This window comes from Amblyomma americanum, chromosome 5, assembly GCF_052857255.1.
Source record: "Amblyomma americanum isolate KBUSLIRL-KWMA chromosome 5, ASM5285725v1, whole genome shotgun sequence".
In the NCBI taxonomy this organism is placed as follows: Eukaryota; Metazoa; Arthropoda; class Arachnida; order Ixodida; family Ixodidae; genus Amblyomma; species Amblyomma americanum.
In genome coordinates this window covers 187,991,626-188,002,301 of record NC_135501.1, presented here as the reverse complement: position 1 = coordinate 188,002,301, position 10,676 = coordinate 187,991,626, and the positions used below count along the sequence as shown (strand labels likewise).

General features: G+C 35.2%; 1 long non-coding RNA gene across 1 annotated transcript; it reads right to left on the bottom strand.

Moving 5' to 3' along the window:
• Positions 1–3,586: 3,586 nt before the first annotated feature.
• On the bottom strand, positions 3,587–5,546 carry LOC144133245 (uncharacterized). Its single transcript, XR_013315014.1, has 3 exons — positions 4,891–5,546; positions 4,387–4,841; positions 3,587–4,151 (listed from the first exon to the last, which is right to left on the bottom strand). It is a non-coding gene; the product is annotated as an uncharacterized LOC144133245 (long non-coding RNA).
• Positions 5,547–10,676: the final 5,130 nt, after the last annotated feature.

Genomic DNA, 10,676 nt, shown 5'->3' with positions numbered 1-10,676 from the left:
CCCATTTTTACAACTGTTCAGTCGTTAGTCAACCCAGCTTTCATTATAAACTTTAGGTTCCAGTACCACAATGCATTTATGGTATTCACAGAACTGTTTGAGTTTGTTCAATAACTTATTACCATTGTCCACATCAGCATTCAACCCAGCCTTTATAAAGGTATGGACCTTGTTTTTTTCAGTAACACAACATATTTGTGTAGTTCGCAGAATTGTTTCGCTTAATTTTGCAACCAAATTTAGCAGTCTTTTTTAGTACCGCAACGGATCCATGTTTTTCACAGATTTGTTTTAGTTCAACAACCTATCTTCACCACTGTCAATATTCAAATCATCCTACAATATGAACCTTATTTCTCAGTATCGCAACGCATTCATGTTTTCCGCAGGATTGGTTCAGTTACTTTCACAACCCATTTTCATTAATTTACATTTCAACCAAGGCTTCATTACGAACCTTATTTTTCAGTCCCGCAATGCATTAATGTTGTTTGCAAAAATATTTAGTTTCTTTCACTACTTATTTTAACCATTGGGCACTTTGACATAAAACCTAGGGTTCATTATGCACTTTTCTTTAGTATCGTAATGCACCTCTTATATTTTACACAGAATAGTTTCATTTCATTTCAAGCACGATTTTTACCAATGAGCATTTTAACTCATCTTTCATTATGAACTGTATTTTTGAGAACCACAACACATTCATGTTCACACTATTGTTTCAGTTCATATTGCAACCATTTTTACCACTTCGTATTTCAACATGCAACCCAGCCTTCATTATGAACATCATTGTTAAGTACCGCATCGCATTCATGTTCGCAACACTGTTTCAGTTGTTTCGCAACTTATTTTACCACTGTGCATATCAACAATCAAACAAGCCGTTACTATGAACCTTATTTTTCAGTACCGCAATGCATTCACGTCTTTCTCACAACTGTTTCATTTTGTTCCACAACGTATTTTCACCAGTCCATTTCAACATTCAACCAGCCTTCATTATGAACCTTAACTTTCAGTACTACCACACGTTTATGTAATCGCACAATTTCATTTCATTCCATATCAAAAGCAATTTTTACCATTGTCCATTTCAACATTCAACCCAGCTTTCATTACAAACCTCATGTACCGCAACGCATTCATGTTTTCCGCAGATTTGTATAAGAGCCTGTTGTTACCACTGTCCGTTTCGATATTCAGCCCAGCCAATATTATTAACCTTATTTTCTAGTATCACAATGCAGTCATGTTTCTCGCAGAAATGCATTACTTCCTTTTCACAACCCATTTTTAACATTGTCCATTTACCACACCTTTATTATATACCTTATTTTTTAGTACCGCAATTCATCCACATTTTTCAAATTGTTTTTCAGTTTGCTTCACAACTCATCTATACCACTGTCTATTTCAAACAAGCCTTCACTATGAACCGTATTTCTCAGTACCGCAATGCATTTGTCGTTCGCAGATTTGTTTCAGTGCACTTCAGAACCAAATTTGACTACAGGTCATTACAACAATCAACCGGGCTTTAATGTGAACCTGATTTTTGAGTACAACAATCCAGTCACGTTCAAAAAATTGTTTCAGTTCTCTGAAGCTAACCGTAATATTCTTAACACATAGCGATTAGAGTAAATAATTTTTCTCAGAACACATTTCTTGCTGCTCCATTTTAATAATCCTCAGTATTTTCTGAATCTATTTTTAAGACAGCCATTCCAATCGCCTACAAATCATTATTACAAATCTGATCATGAAGTACCGCAACGCATCCATGTTAATCGCAGAATTGCTTGAGGTCCTTTCACAACCTATTATTCCTTCTCTCCATTTCAGCCTAGTTTTCATTATGAAACTTAATTTTCAGTGCCGCAACGCATTCATTTCCTTTCACAACAAATTTTTTGCACTGGACACATTAACAATCGCCCCAGCATTCATTATGAACTTTATCTTTCAGCGCCACAACACATCTATGCTATTCACTGATTTGTTTTAGTTCATTCCACACCATATTTTTATCCCTGTTCATTTCAACACCAAAGCAATTTTTCATTATGGACCTCATTATCAGTGCCATAACGCATCCACGATTTCCGCAGGTTTGTTTTATATTAAGCGTGCATGTTTTTCTCAGAATTTTCATTTTCGCAACTTTTTTTAACTATTGTGCATTTCAACGAAACCTTCATAGTGAAGCTTATTTTTCACTATTGAAATGCATTTATGTTTTTCACACAATTTTTGTTAGTTCTCTTCAGAACCTATATATACCACTGTCAATTTCAGCCCAGCCTTTATTATCGCAGATTGGTTCGTTTCACTACACATTTTTACCACTGTTCAAGTCCTTAGTCAACCCAGCCTTCATTATAAACTTAAGTTTTCAGTACCACAACGCATTTATGGTTTTCGCAGAACTGTTTCAGTTTGTTCAATAACCTATTATTACAATTGCCCATTTCAGAATTCAACCTAAACTTCATTATGAACCTTATTTTCCAGTAACGCAACGCATTTATGTAGTTCGCAGAATTGTTTCATTGCATTTCACAAGCAATTTCACCTGTCCCTTTCACTACCGCAACGCATCCAGGATTTTAACTGATTTATTTTAGTTCAACAACTTATTACCACCACTGTCAATTCTAACATTCAAATCGGCCTACAGTATGAACCTTATTTTTCAGTATCAAAGCATTCATGATTCTCGCAGGATTGGTCTAGTTCTTTTCACAACCAATTTTCACCAATTCCCTTTTCAACCAAGCCTTCATTATGAACCATATTTTTCAGTCCCGCAATGCATTAATGTTGTTTGCAAGTATTTCAAGTTTTTCACTACCTATTTTTACCATTGGACACTCCAAAATACAACCTAGGGTTCATTATGCACTTTTCTTCAGTATCGTAATGCACCTCCTATATTTTACACAGAATAGGTTCTTTTCATTTCATGCACAATTTTTACCAATGTGCATTTTAACTAATCTTTCACTATGAACTTTATTTTTGAGAACCACAACACATTCATGTTTACACGGTTGTTTCAGTTCATATTGCAACCATTTTTACCACTTGGCATTTCAACATGAAACGCAGCCTGCATTATGAACATTATTGTTCAGTACAGCTACGCATTCAAGTTCGCAACACTCAGTTTTTTTCACAACTTATTTTACCACTGTGCATATCAACAATCAAACAAACCGTTACTATGAACCTTATTTTTCAGTACCACAATGCATTCACGTTTTTCTCACAACTGTTTCATTTTCTTCCACAACGTATTTTCACCAGTCCATTTCAACATTCAACCAGCCTTCATTATGAACCTTATCTTTCAGTACTACCACACATGTAATTGCACAATTATTTCATACCATTTCAAAAGCAATTTTTACCATTGTCCATTTCAACATTCAACCCAGTCTTCATTAGAAACCTTATGTACTGCAACGCATATATGTTTTCCGCAGAGTTGCATATGAGCCTGTTGTTACCACTGTCCATTTCACAATTCAGCGCAGCCAATATTAACCTTATTTTTCAGTATCACAATGCATTCATGTTTTTCGCAGAAATGCTTTAGTTCCTTTTCACAACTTATTTCAACCGAGCCTTCATTATGAACCTTTTTTTTCAGTAGCACAATGCATTTATCTCCACAGAATTGTTTCAGTTTATTTCAAAATTAATTCATACCACACTTTTCAATATTTAACCCAGTCTACATTATGAACTTCATACCGCAGCACATCCACATTTTTCGTAGAAATGTTTCATTTTGCTTCACAACCTGTCTTTACCACTATTTCAAATGAGCCTTGAATGTGAACCGCATTTCTCAGTACCGCAACGCATTCATGTCCTCAGATATGTTTGAGTGCACTTGCAAACCAAATTTTACCACTGGTCATTTCAACAATCAATCGACATTCATGTTTTTCAAAGAATTTTTTCAGTTCGTTGAAACTAACCACAATATCAACCCATACCTATTAGAGTAAATTAATTTTTTTTTTAGAACACATTTCCCGACCTCCATATTTAGCGAAAATCATTCTGCACCTTACTCCTAGTGCACCATTGCATTTTCCTAAAATTCGTCAGACTTAGTACAAGAACGTATTATCCTCAATACCTTCTTTTCAATCTCTAACAAATCATTCATTACGTACCAGAACGCATCTGTTTTTGAAAATTGTTTGAGTCCGTTTCACAACCTAGTTTTACCTCTCCATTTCAGCCAAGTTTTCATTACAAACCCTATTTTTCAGTACCGCAACGCATCCATTTGTTCCAGTTCATCTTAACTGGCCATTTTTGATGCTCAACCCACCTTTCATTATGAAACTTATTTTTCAGTACCGCAACACATCTATTTTTTTCGCAGAATTTTTTTAGTTCGTTTCACACCCTACTGTTAGCGCTGTCCATTTTAATATTAGATCACACCTTCATTATGACCCTTATTTTCATTTCCGTAATGCGTCCACGTTCTATGCAGATTTGTTTTATATTCAACCCAGCCTACATGAACATCTATTATCAGTATCGCAACGCATGCATGTATTTCACAGAATCGTTCCAGAACAGATTTCTAGAGCTGTTTATTTCCAGCAGAGCCTTCATTAGGAACCTTATTTTTCAGAACATAATGCATTCATGTTCACAGATTTGTTTTCAGATCATATCACAAACAACATTTTGCACTGGCCATTTGAACATTCAACCCAGCCCTCATTATGAAGCTTATTGTTCAGTAGTTTCAGTTCGTTTCAAAATTCATACCACACTCTATTTTAATATTTAACCACTCGTCCCTGTCTGTTCCCTCTGCGTCCTCGGTGTTTTAGCGCTTCTGAAAATGACATTATGAACCTTATTTTTCAGTACCGCAACACATCCACATTTTTCGTAGGTATGTGTCAATTGTACGAATTTTTATCACTGTCGATTTCTACATTCAACCCAGCTTTCACTATGGACCTTATTTTTCACTACTGCAAAACGTTCATGTTGTTTGCATAAATTTTTTACTTATTTCACAACCTATTTTTAAGTGTTCATTTCGATATTCAACGGAGCCTACAATATGAACCTTATCTCTCAGTAACGCAATGTGTCCTGTATCACGGAAGATGTATTTCCTTTCACACACAATTTTTACCAATGAGCATTTCAACCCATCCTTCACTATGAACATTATTATCAAGCACCGCAACACATTTATGTTCGCACGATTGTTTCAATTCATATCTGAACTATTTTTGCCACCAATGATTTGAACATGCAACAGTCTTCATAATGGAACTTATTTGTCAGTACGACGCATTCATGTTCACAGGTTTGATTTCAGTTCATTTCAAAACTCATTTTACCATTGTCAATTTCAACCGAGCAATTACCGTGAACATTACTTTCATTTATACACTACCTATGTTAACATTAAACCCAGACTGCATTATGAACCTTGTCTATGAGTACCACAACACAATCATATTCGCAAAATTGCTCAAGTGTGTTTCAACACACATTATTACCACTCCTCATTTAAACACTAACCACATTTATCAGTACTGCTACACAATGTTTTTCACAGAATTCTTTCAGTTTGTTCGCTTCAACACACATTATTACCACTCCTCATTTAAACACTAACCACATTTATCAGTACTGCTACACAATGTTTTTCACAGAATTCTTTCAGTTTGTTCGCCTTATTACCATTGTCCACTTCAACATTAAACCCAACTTTTAATATAACCTTATTTTTCAGTAATGCCACACATTTTTGTTTTCAGAATTGTTTCATTTTATTTCACAACCAATTTTATCAGTCCCTTTCAGTACCGCAACGCGTACATGTTTTTCACAGATTTGTTTTAGTTCAACAATTTATTTCACCACTGACAATGTTAACATCCAAATCAGCCTACAATATGAACCTTATTTTTCATTATCACTACGCATTCATGTTTTTCGCAGGATTGGTTTAGTTCGTATCACAACCCATTTTCACAAATCTCCATTTGAACTAAACCTTCATTCAAACCTTGTTTTTAGTACCGCAATGCATTAATGTTATTCGAAAAAAATTTTTTAGTTTCTTTCACTACCTATTTTAACCATTGGGCACTTCAACCTAAAACCTAGGGTTCATTATGCACTTTCTTATATTTTACACAGAATAGTTTTATTTCATTTCAAGCACGATTTTTCCCAATGTGCATTGTAACTAATCTTTCATTATGAACTTTATTTTTGAGAACCACAACACATTCATGTTCATGTGCATTTTAACTAATCTTTCATTATGAACTATTTTTGAGAACCACAACACATTCATGTTCACACTATTGTTTTAGTTCATATTGCAACCATTTTTACCACTTGGTATTTCAACATGCAACGCAGCCTTAATTATGAACATTGTTGAGTACCGCAACGCATTCAAGTTCGCAACAGTTTCAGTTTGTTTCACAACTTATTTTACCACTGTGCACATTAAGAATAAACCCAGCCTTTACTATGAGCCTTACTTTTCAGTACCGCAATGCATTCATGTTTTTCTCACAACTGTTTCATTTCGTTCCACGTATTTTCACCAATCCATTTCAACATTCAACCAGCCTCGATTATGAACCTCATCATTCAGTACTACCACACATTCATGTAATCGCACAATTGTTTCACTCCATTTCAAAAGCAATTTTTAGCATTGTCCATTTCAACATTCAACCCAGCCTTCATTAGAAACCTTGTGTACCGCAACGCATTTATGTTTTCCGTAGAGTTGCATAAGAGCCTGTTGTTACCACTGTCTGTTTCGATATTCAGCTAAGCCAATATTATTAACCTTATTTTTCAGTATCACAATGCATTCATGTTTTTCGCAGAATAATTTAGTTCCTTCTAACAACCCATTTTCAGCACTGTCCATTTCAACCAAGCATTCATTATCAACCTTATTTTTAAGCAGCGCAATGGGTTCATCCAAGAATTGTTTCAGTTCGTTTCACAATTTATCCATACCACACTTCCAATATTTAACCCTGCCTACATTATGAACCGAATTTTGAGTACCACAACGCATCCACATTTTTTGTAAAAATTTTCAGTTTGCTTCACAACCAATCTTTACCACTCTCTATTTCAAGCAAGCCTTCAAAGTGAACCGTATTTCTCGGTACCGCAATGCATTCAGGTCGTTCAGATTTATTTCAGTGCACTCCCAAACCAAATTTTAACACCGGTCATTTTAACAATCAACCGACATTCATGTTGTTCAAAAAATTGTTTCAGTTCGTTGAAACTAACCACAAAAATCAACCCACATCTACTAGAACAAATTTTTTTTAGAACAATTTCCTGACCTCCACATTTACCGAATATCATTCTGCACATTACTCCCAGTGCACCACTGTATTTCCTTAAATTAACAAAAACGTATTATCCTCAATACTTTCTCAATCCATTTTTGCCACTTAGCCACTTCAATCCCCTAGAAATCATTCGTTACCAATCTGACCACCGAGTACCGCAACGCATGTTTTTCAACCAATTGTTCAGAGTCCGTTTCACAACCTATATTCACTACTCTTCATTTCAGCCCAGTTTTCATTATAAACCTTCTTCAGTACCGAAAAGAATTTATTTGTTCCAGTTCATTTCGCAACAAATTTTTTTAACTGGCCATTTTCAATGTTGAATTCAGTTTCAATATGAACCTTATTTTTCAGTGCCGCAACACATTATGTTTTTCGCAAAATTGTTTCACGCCCTACTGTTAGCACTGTCTATTTTAACATTAAATCAAACCTTCATTATGAACATTATTTTTATTTCCGTAATGCATCTATCTTCTCTGCAGATTTGTTTTATATTCAACCCAGCCTACAACATGAACCTTTATTTTCAGTACCGCAACGCATGCATTTCGCAGAATTGTTTTCAGTTCGTTTCACAACCCATTTCTAACGCGATTTATCTGCAGCAGAGCCTTCATAAATGAACCTTATTATTCAGAACCACAACGCATTCATGTTCACTGATTTGTTTTCAGTTCGTATCACAAATAACTTTTAGCGCTGGCCATTTCAACATTCAACCCAGCCCTCATTATGAAGTGTATTGTTCAGTAGCGCAATGCATCCTTGTTTACACAGAATTGTTTCAGTTCGTTTTACAACCAGTTTTTACCACTTCCCATTTCAACATCCAATTCACCTTTCCCATAACCTTTTTCACTACTGCAGAACAATTATACTGGTTGCAACAATAATATTTGCAAAAAATTTTGTACTTATGTCACAACCTATATTTACCTGCCTGATCTCTCAGTACTGCAAAGTGTCTTGTATCAGTGAATAGATTTATTTCCCTTCACACACAATTTTTACCAATGAGCATGTCAACCCATCCTTCATTATGAACTTTGCACGATTATTTCAATTCATATCTCAACCATTTTTCCCACCGTTCATTTAAACATTCAACCGAGTCATTATAAAGCTTATTTGTCAGAATCAACGCATTCATGTTCACAGGATTGTTTTCAATTTGTTTCAAAACCCATTTTTACCACTGTCCACATCAACCGAGCATTCACTGCGAACCGTATTTTACAAGTAACGCAACACATTCGTTTCAGTTTATTTCACAACCAGTTTACGCAGACTATCTCAATGTTCAACCCAGACTTTATTATGAACAGCCTTTGAGCATCGCAATGTAATCATATTCACAGACGCAGATCTGTTACAGTTCGTTTCTTAACCCATTATTACCACTTATTTCAACACTCACCCCAGCCTTCATTACAAACCATATTTTTTCAGTATCACAACACATTCATGTTTTTTGCAGAATTCTTTATATTTCAACTCTATTTACCATACTCCATTTCAATGCTTCCCCCAGTCTACAATATGAACCTTTTTTCAATACTGCAAAACATCCATGTTTTTCATAGAATTGATTGTTTGGTTCACAGCTTTTTTTTACCACTGTTCATTTCAGCCGAGCTTTCATTATGAATCTTTCTCGGTACCGGAACGCATTTTATGTTCGCAGAATTGTTTCAGTTCACTTCCCTACCATATTTTACCACTGGCCATTTCAACAATGAACAGAGTTTTAATATGAACTATAATTTCCAGTACCACAACCCATTTCTGTTGTTTGTTCTCTGTGGCGCAGAGGCAGTGCGTCAGTCTTATAATCGTATTTCTGTTCGAAAATTGTTTCAGTTCGTTGAAACTAACCACAATATTCTCCACAATGTTCTATCAACACATACCGATTAGAGTTAATATTCATTTCAGAACACATTTCCTGCTGCTCGATTTTTAATAGTCCTCAGTATCTTCTCAATCCATTTTTACGACTTAGCCATTTCAATCGCCAACAAATTCATTCCAAATCTGATCGTTAAGTACCGAACGCATGCATGTTTTTCGCAGAGTATTTTCTCAACCCATTTTTACTATTGGCCCTTTCAATGTAGCCCTCATAGCAAACCTAATTTTTCAGTATTGCAATGCATCCATGTTTTTCACAAGTTTTTTTTTTTGTTTTTCAGAAGCTAATTATACCACTGTCCATTTCAGATCAGCCTTCATTATGAACCTTGTTGATTGAGTACAGACACGCATTCATATTTGCAGATTTGTTGGTTTCACAAACCATTTTTACCACTGTTCAAGTCATTAGTCAACCCAGCCTTCATTATCAACTTTAGTTTTCAGTAGTGCAACGCATCTATGGTTATCACAGAACTGTTTGAATTTGTTTAATAACTTATTACCATTGCTCACATCAGAATTCAACCCAGCCTTAATTATGAACCTTATCTTTCAATACTACCAGACATTCATGTAATCGCACAATTTCATTTCATTCCATATCAAAAGCAATTTTTACCATTGTCCATTTCAACATTCAACCCAGCCTTCATTAGCAACCTCATGTACCGCAACGCATTCATGTTTTCCGCACAGTTGTATAAGAGCCTGTTGTTACCACTGTCCGTTTCGATATTCAGCCCATCCAAAATTATTAACCTTATTTTCTAGTATCACAATGCAGTCATGTTTCTCGCAGAAATGCATTACTTCCTTTTCACAACCCGTTTTTAACACTGTCCATTTCAACCAAGCCTTCATTATCAACCTTATTTTTCAGTAGCGCAATGGATTCATCTCAGAATTGTTTCAGTTCGTTTCACAATTTATCCATACCACACTTCATTTCAATATTTAACCCTCCCTACATTATGAACCTAATTTCGAGTACCACAGCGCATCCACATTTTTCGTAGAAATGTTTCAGTTTGCTTCACAACCAATCTTTACCACTCTCTATTTCAAACATGCCTTCAAAGTGAACTGTATTTCTCGGTACCGCAATGCATTCATGTTGCTCGCAGATTTGTTTCAGTGCACTTCCAAACCAAATTTTAACACCGGTCATTCCTATAATCAACCGACATTCATGTTGTTCAAAATATTGTATCAGTTTGTTGAAACTAACCACAAAATCAACCCACACTTACTAGAGTAAATTTTTTTTTTTGCAACACATTTCCTGTCCAACATATTTAGCGAATATCATTATGCACTTTACTCCCAGTGCGCCTTGTATTTCCTTAATTACAC